Source organism: Palaemon carinicauda, chromosome 19, assembly GCF_036898095.1.
Source record: "Palaemon carinicauda isolate YSFRI2023 chromosome 19, ASM3689809v2, whole genome shotgun sequence".
Taxonomy (NCBI): domain Eukaryota; kingdom Metazoa; phylum Arthropoda; class Malacostraca; order Decapoda; family Palaemonidae; genus Palaemon; species Palaemon carinicauda.
This window is the reverse complement of record NC_090743.1, coordinates 31,515,509-31,523,310: the sequence shown is the minus strand read 5'-3', so window position 1 is coordinate 31,523,310 and position 7,802 is coordinate 31,515,509. Positions and strand designations below refer to the sequence as shown.

The 7,802-nt window shown below is 36.6% G+C and overlaps 1 long non-coding RNA gene across 1 annotated transcript; it reads left to right on the top strand.

Moving 5' to 3' along the window:
- The first annotated feature begins 1,510 nt into the window (after nt 1-1,510).
- On the top strand, nt 1,511-3,215 carry LOC137658186 (uncharacterized). The gene is made up of 3 exons (XR_011047275.1): nt 1,511-2,562; nt 2,730-2,791; nt 2,897-3,215. It is a non-coding gene; the product is annotated as an uncharacterized lncRNA (long non-coding RNA).
- Nucleotides 3,216-7,802: the final 4,587 nt, after the last annotated feature.

Sequence of the window (7,802 nt, the reverse complement as noted above, 5' to 3'; positions counted from 1 at the left end):
ATTCATTTTTGCTGAACTCTAAAGTTGATATTTTTGCCGATGATGACGTTAATAATAACTTTGAGGTAAACTGTTCATTTTCTGTAATAAATGAAAGAGGTATGCTTATGGAGAAACCACCGCAACAGGCCACTGATCAACTTCTAGAGTCAGAATGTAATTATTACTTAAATTACGATCAGAATTTCTACAATGATGAAAGTACTGAACTTAACAACCAGTTGCAAAATTCTTGCTTTTTTTCAGGACCACATTTAAGTATAAATGAAGTTCCAGAATTGTCAACTACCATACCAGCATTTGAGATGCCCACTGAAGTTCAAGCAACTCCTTCCACAGCTCAGGTTATTGAAGTTGCTAACAATCTTATTGATATTAATAATTATTCCAATTTCAGGAAACTTGTATTGATTTTTCGCAATATTTTCTTAGTGGTGCACAAGTGGAAGCTGAAAGCGAAAATTGCTTGCTCACCAGTCGCTAATTACTTTTCCCAGGCTATAAATTACTTGTTAAACAATGAACAAAGAAAGCATTATCCTGAGGTATATTCTTACCTACAGCATGGTCTTAATTCCAGAAAAGACATTCCTCCTATGTAAAGGCAACTTAATGTATTTTTAGATTCACAGGGTCTTCTGAGAGTTAAGAGTAAATTCAAAAAATGGAATTATGGCTTAAGTGGAAATTACCCTTTATTATTGCACCCAGACAGTCATTTGACCAAACTAATTATTTGGGATGCACACCTCAAATTATTACATTCAGGATGTTATTCTGTATTAACAGAGCTCAGAAAGCATTATTACATCCCTAAACATTTCTCAGTTGTGAAAAAAGGCTCTTAAACAGTGTTCATATTGTCGTAGGTTTAATAATCGTTATATAAGGTTAAATCGGAACTTTTACAGAGACTTCAGAGCAGATCCTCCTACGGTTCCTTTTTCTAACATATTTATGGATTATCTAGGACCCTTCAATACGAAGGATGGAAAAGAGACCCGTAAGGTTTGGTTACTATGTATCACCTGTACTTGGTCTAGGGCAGTTAACCTCAAAATTTGCCGGAGTTTGAATGTTGCAGAATTTTTAAGAGCATTTCAGCTACACTGCTTTGAGTACGGGATTCCTCAACTTTGTATTAGTGATCTTGGGACTCAGTTGGTGGCAGGAGGTAATACCATAACTTCCTTCATTAGTGACCCTCAGACGCAATTATATTTTGCGGAAAATAATGTAAAACCCCTCTCCTTTCAGCAATATTTCAAAGGCTGCAGTGAATTGGGATCATTAGTAGAAGTCTGTGTAAAAATGGTCAAAAGATTAATGTTTGGAGCAATTAAGAATTTTATATTGACGTATGTAGACTTTGAATTTCTTGTCTGTAATATTGTGCATCTCATTAATCGACGACCTATAGCCTTCAAAGAAGCTGTTCGTGCTGAGACTGACAATGTGCCCGAACCAATAACGCCGGAACAGCTCGTGCGAGGCTATGAATTGTCTTCTCTAAACCTTATCCCTAATCTTCAACCTCTTTCAGTTGAAGATCCAGAATTTTACCCTGATAATCAAGCTATTTCTCAGAATTACGTAAAGTTGTGTAAAATTAGGCAGACTTTAATAGAGACCTATCATAATGAATTTCTAGGTACTCTGATTCAGCAAGCAGTTGACAGGAAGGGGCGGTATCGACCCGTTACTCATAAATTACTGAAGGTTGGCGATGTTGTATTAATTAAGGAGGAACATACCAAAAGGAATAATTATCCTCTAGGCATAATTTTGGAAGTTTTTAAGAATGATTTGGGTGAAGTTACCCATGCTGTTATTAAGAAGGGAAAAACAGGCCAGACATCAAGGTTGCATGTAAATAATATTATTCCAATACTAGAAAACACAGGAAGTACCAATTCAGCTACTCCTGATGTTTGTAATTCTGTTACTTCGTCCTTAAGGCCCGAAAGAAAGGCTGCTATATTAAGCCAAGAAAGGACAAGACAGATGCTTTAATCTTTATTCAGTATTTGTATTTTCTTGTATTTAATTTAATTATTTTTACATTTCTTAAATGTATTTTTTCTTACAATTGTCCTGTTATATATGTTTCAGGATGGAATTTTTTCATTTCTGAAAAAATCCCATCTTCGCCCCTGGACTGTAAAAGACATTTCATATTTTCACATGGCGACAGGAAAGACTAGTAATTATTAAGAATTTGGTATTTTCAATTGCCCTACTCTTGGTACCATCAAACTGTCTTTCCTGCCGTCCAGTCTTTAAAGATGGATAGTTTGCTAACTCCTCCTCCTTCCATATGCTTTACTCGAGCGAAAACGCCGACGAGGAGGCAGGCAGCCCGGCCGTCCGACAGTGTCAGAAAGAGAGACACAGAGAAGAGAGCTTAGACCTCACTCACCTGGGAAGGTTCCTGCAATTTTGACTCTTCCGACATGCCTGTTTTAGGCTAAAGGCCTTTATTGGGATCCCTGGTCTACGTCACCCTCTTGTGAACATCTGCCAAAATCCATCTGCAACGCCTTTGTGCATGGTTCGACAATGGTGAGTACCAAGAATATATAGGGCTTATTTTTAAGGTTATTGCGAACTCTCATTGCCTTGTGTTGCCTATTTCAAGTTTTTCCTGTCTGTCATTTTTAACCTTATGAAGATTAGTAATAGATTTTTGTGGTCAATGTTTTATATATCGTATTCTCTTGTCCTTTCAGGTGATTTAGCTCTCGGACTAGTAACTCTAGCTTATTTATAAATTCACGTTCTTAACACTTGGGTAAGAGAATCGTCAAATACATTGTTTCGAATGATTATATTTATGACGAATTGTCTCCCATATTACGACCGAGCAAATTTATATTAGGTTTACCGTTCATTTCAGGATGGTGTTCGGTTTCGATGTATCGGCCCTTTTATTTCCTTCCTGATACTAATGTAAACCTCAGTTGCTCAATTGTAAGGTAATTTTAAGTGGGTTATTATTCCGATGGGTATATTCTTCTATATAAATGACCATGACTTTTAGATACTAATCTTCTTGAATATTTCTTTACAGACAGCGAGCGAAGCAGAACGAAGGAAACGCCCTACGATTTACGTGAATTGCCTTGTTCTCCAACCAACTGTTTGTAACTCCGTTACTACGTTATCTTAAAGGCTTATTTATGTAATAAATATCATATTTAATTACATTTTTCCTTCCAACCTTTATTTACAAATCACAGATTTATATGGTGTTCTGCTTATTTATACAAGAAAAGTGGATCCCACAGCTGTCAGTTTCTTGGTAATTCCAGAAAAAAAAAACAGATTTTAGATAAGAGAGTAATGCCGGATTAACGGAACACCAACCAGTGCTTAGATTTAAATTGTGACTTTTGGTACAGGAGATTAAAAGGGATTCAACAATATTCCTTTGGATATAGTCATTTACATGGATTATTTTACTCGTCTCTGACCAGCCAATTTTATGACTAAATCTTAAACAGTGGGAGGCCAAGTCATTATAACGCGAACCCTTAGAGACGGCCACCTTATGCTGTTTTATTTCGACTGAAATACCTTTGACTGTTTGGCCGACATAGAACAAGTTACAATCTGAACAAGGAATATTATATGTTATAGTATTATCCTTTCCAAAACTATTCTTAATCAACATATTTTCAAAGTAAAATTATATTTAAACATTACAGTAATATCTATTTTTTTCCCAAAGGGGAATGGCATCTAAAAACAATCATGAAATGGCAAACAAGGTATATTATTAATTGTTTCCTTTTTCTCTAACTAGACACTATAAAAGATTTTCTTAGCTTTATTCTTACAGTTATCTAGAAAATATTTAGGATAGCAGAGATTAGTATCAATGTCTTAAAATTTAGTGAACTCATCTTCTGTGTACTCAAGGCTGCATATTTTGTTTTCCGTTAATCCGGTATTATTTTCTTATCTAAAATCTGACTTTTCTGGAGTTGTCAAGAAACTGGCAGCTATTGGATCCTCTTCTCTTGTATAAATACCATGTCTCTGTATATGTATTCTCATTCTTGAGTCTTGATGGCCCTAATGTACGAAAGTACTAACTCCAATCAAATCTTTTAATTTTTCATTCCGTGGCTATAATACATATTTTATGGTTATCATGTGTCAGCTTTCGTGATTTCTACACACACACACACACACACACACACAGATATATATATATATATATATATATATCTCAGTTTCACTTCGACTATTTATTTCTTCTTCCGCTGGAACGCTTTAAGTAGAGCAAATATAGTGGAGGCGTTTGTTTACACATATTAAGGCCGATTCACACGACCCGTTTTCTTTCCGACAGGCTGGCCGTCAGTTAACTGGCGTTTAGCTTTCTTACGTGTATTCAAATGCAACTGTTCACACGACCCGTTAGGCTGACGGCGGCTCTCGGACGTCAGCCGTCCGAGTTGGCTCGGCTTTCTTTCCAAGAAACCTCGTACGGTTTGACGGCCGTTAGCCACCCGTCCCGACCAACTGCTGGTTGATGTTTTGTGTGAATATTGTACCCGTTCGTTTCGTGGCGTACAAACCCTGACTTTTCCTTATAGTATAGAGTCATAGAAATTAGTTAGTTTGTTGTTGACACCATGTCTTAGAGGTTAATTGAAAGTTTTCAAGGGTATGAGGAGATGTTTGACATGGCAAACAAGATGTATAGAAATAATTTACATAAATAAAAGATATGGAAAATGACTGGAGAGGCATTAAATAAAACAGGTGAGTTTATCATAATTTTAATATTCTTGGCATGGTGCATTAAGTATAATGAAGTTGCATAACTTATTTTATCAACACAGTTATCAACCTACATCCTATAGTGTCAAAATTATCGTAATTTACTCGGTGTTCACGTGACAGATTCGAATTATACAATGAAAACTGCGTGCTGGTAAACGGATACGGAACGCCTCGTGTGAATGTAAAACATTTCGACGGAGGTTAGCCACCACCCAGCCTGTCGGAAAGAAAACGGGTCGTGTGAATCGGCCTTTATCCGTCTGGAACCTATACTCAACGCATCCGAAAATGACCGATAGGGGAAGGTACTTGGTTTGAAAGGGATCCCCTCACTGTTGCCACGTCTCCACATATAACCAGCCTGCTCCGCATCCCCTCCCCCTTACGCTTTGTCTCTGTTATTCTCCTTCCCCCATTTACCAATTATCTCTGTTGATCCCTTATAACACTTGCTTGTTTATATATTCATATTACTTTTTCATGATTAATACTATCCCAATTCTTTTTCGTTCCTTACTGAGCTTTTTATTATTCATGATGTTGCGCCTTCTCCTTCCCCCTCTGCTCATGAATGGTAGAGGCAAAGAACAGTGACAGTCCCATAGGTAGAAGGACAATGCCTTAGAGACTGACTACTGTATATATACATATGATCATCTCCTCTCCATCCAAGCTAGGGTCAGGGAATGCCAGAGAATGGCTGCTGATGACTCAGCAGTTAGACCTATAGGCTCCTCCTAACCCCCAATCCTTAGCTCACAAGGGTAGTGAGGTTGGAGACACTACAAGAAACTATCGAGTGTGAGCAGGGCTTGATCTCCTGCCTAGCGATTGCCAGGCAAGGACGTTTCCGATAGGCCACTGCAGCCCTTTCTTTCTATTTCATCTCGCCACATTATCCTAACGTAGGCTTTTTCCTTCTTCGCCACTCATTCTCTTAACCTGTTGTTGTTCACTGGCTTGGGCTTTCATGTCCAGAGCTCACCAGCCCCATCCCAGCCCCTCCTGCAGACCAAGACACACTACTCTTACTTAGCAGGAAACCTTCCTTTTCCTAAATTCATTACCTATTTCCCTTACACTTTCTTAACCTAAAGGACAGTGCTTCTCTGAGCTAACTCTTTATTAGTTATGAAATTTCCTCTTTCTACATCGTTAATTTTGAGCTCCACCTCTTACATGATTATTTTTCATTTATTGGGAGTGTGTTATCATAGTATTTGTGTGTTTGTAGATATGTACCAGCAACTTCTGGCACATGTGCATGGGAGGTCTCCGCTCATAAGAGGGGAATCCTATATACTTAACATTTCACCTCAGTTATGGTGAAGACCAAATTTCAGAATGATTTCGGATACAGTATCAGAAATCCACCAATTTATATAGAAACAAAGATATAGAAAGAAAGACAGAGGGTGAGGGGGGAGGTGGAGGTGGAGAAAGAAGGGGATTTGTGGAGATGTGGCACCAATTGGGGAATCCGTTTAAAACCAGTTGCCCTGTCATAGCGTCCGTTATTCGCTGCGTTGAATATAGTTTATATTCGTGTGGTAAGACTAATCCTTTGTTATTATATTTCGCCACTTGATTAAAATTTATAATAATTTTTTTGATTATGCGGTATTAAAGGGTTTTTGTTCTTTCAGGTAAGTTGTGCCATCTCAGGATTGGAGGTGCAAGTATGAAGGTAATAAAAGATATTGTGTCAGTTGTATATTTTAAGTTGGGAATGAATTATTAGAAGACAAGTTTTATCTTATTCAGTTATGATTATGATTGTAATATTCTTATTACCTTTCCCTTTCAATTTTAAAGTCTTGATATTTGTTTATATTATTTTCTATTATTATTATATTTTGTGGATTGATAAAACGTTTTCCTTTATGTTCACTGAAAGTATCATTCTACCTTCACAATGTTCACAATGGTCTTTACTTATTATGCTCTTATTTGCCATTCATTCTGGGTGTTTTTTCTTGATTGTCATCCTTATATTTTGTATTATATTTTTAGGGTATATTCCGTTTTTATATTACCATTCTCATTGCTTGCTTCATTATTTCACCTTCCGAAAACACAATCAAATTATTTCCTTATATTTCAACCTTCAATTTTCATATTCATAATCTTATGTTTCAGAGTCATTAACACAAAAAGAAAAAAGAACGTTTACGGGTTATTAAGAGATTATTCTTGCTTTAATATATAAGTTGGGTTTGATTGTGTCATGCTATATAAAATGAATTATGAATCCTTTTTGGGCTTTGTGATGTTCTATTAATGAGAGAGAGAGAGAGAGAGAGAGAGAGAGAGAGAGAGAGAGAGAGAGAGAGAGAGAGAGAGAGAGAGAGAGAGAGAGAGAGATTCTATGCCTTCAATCATTCGATACATCATTGCCATTAACCAACTCAAGTCGTCAATTCGTTTTAGATAGATTTTGAATTTCTTTTAACTTTCATCTCCAATGTAATTAAAAGTTAGGCCTCTTTCATTTCCAACATCTTGACATGGACCGATTTTTCTTGTTGTACTTGAAAGCATGAATTACGAAACGCCTGTCAAAGTGCATTTCAGGATCGATTGGTTGATTATGCTATTATGAAATTGTGCTGTCATTCCATAAACCTGTCAAGAATAATCTATTTTTCACATCTGGTCATCTTCCTTTTGTGAAAGTTTGCCAGAAAATTCAAGCCATTGGAATGTTCCACTAGAATATGTGCATATTGTGAATGAAAAGAATACTGTTTAATGAACCTTACTATATCGTGATGCGAGTATTCAGAGCAAGATGGTCCATAATTTTCTTTCAGAGAAACTATACAATTCTTGCATTCATCAATCATGTTACTGACAGTAGATGAAGCTCTTTAATAAGAAGAAAATTGCAAAAATTGTTCTCATTGGACATGAATAGATATGATTAGCAGGTAGAACTATATGCTCCCCCAAAGTCTCCATCGTTTGGTCACATGGATGGTGAAGTTGTAGACACTACAAGAAACTAT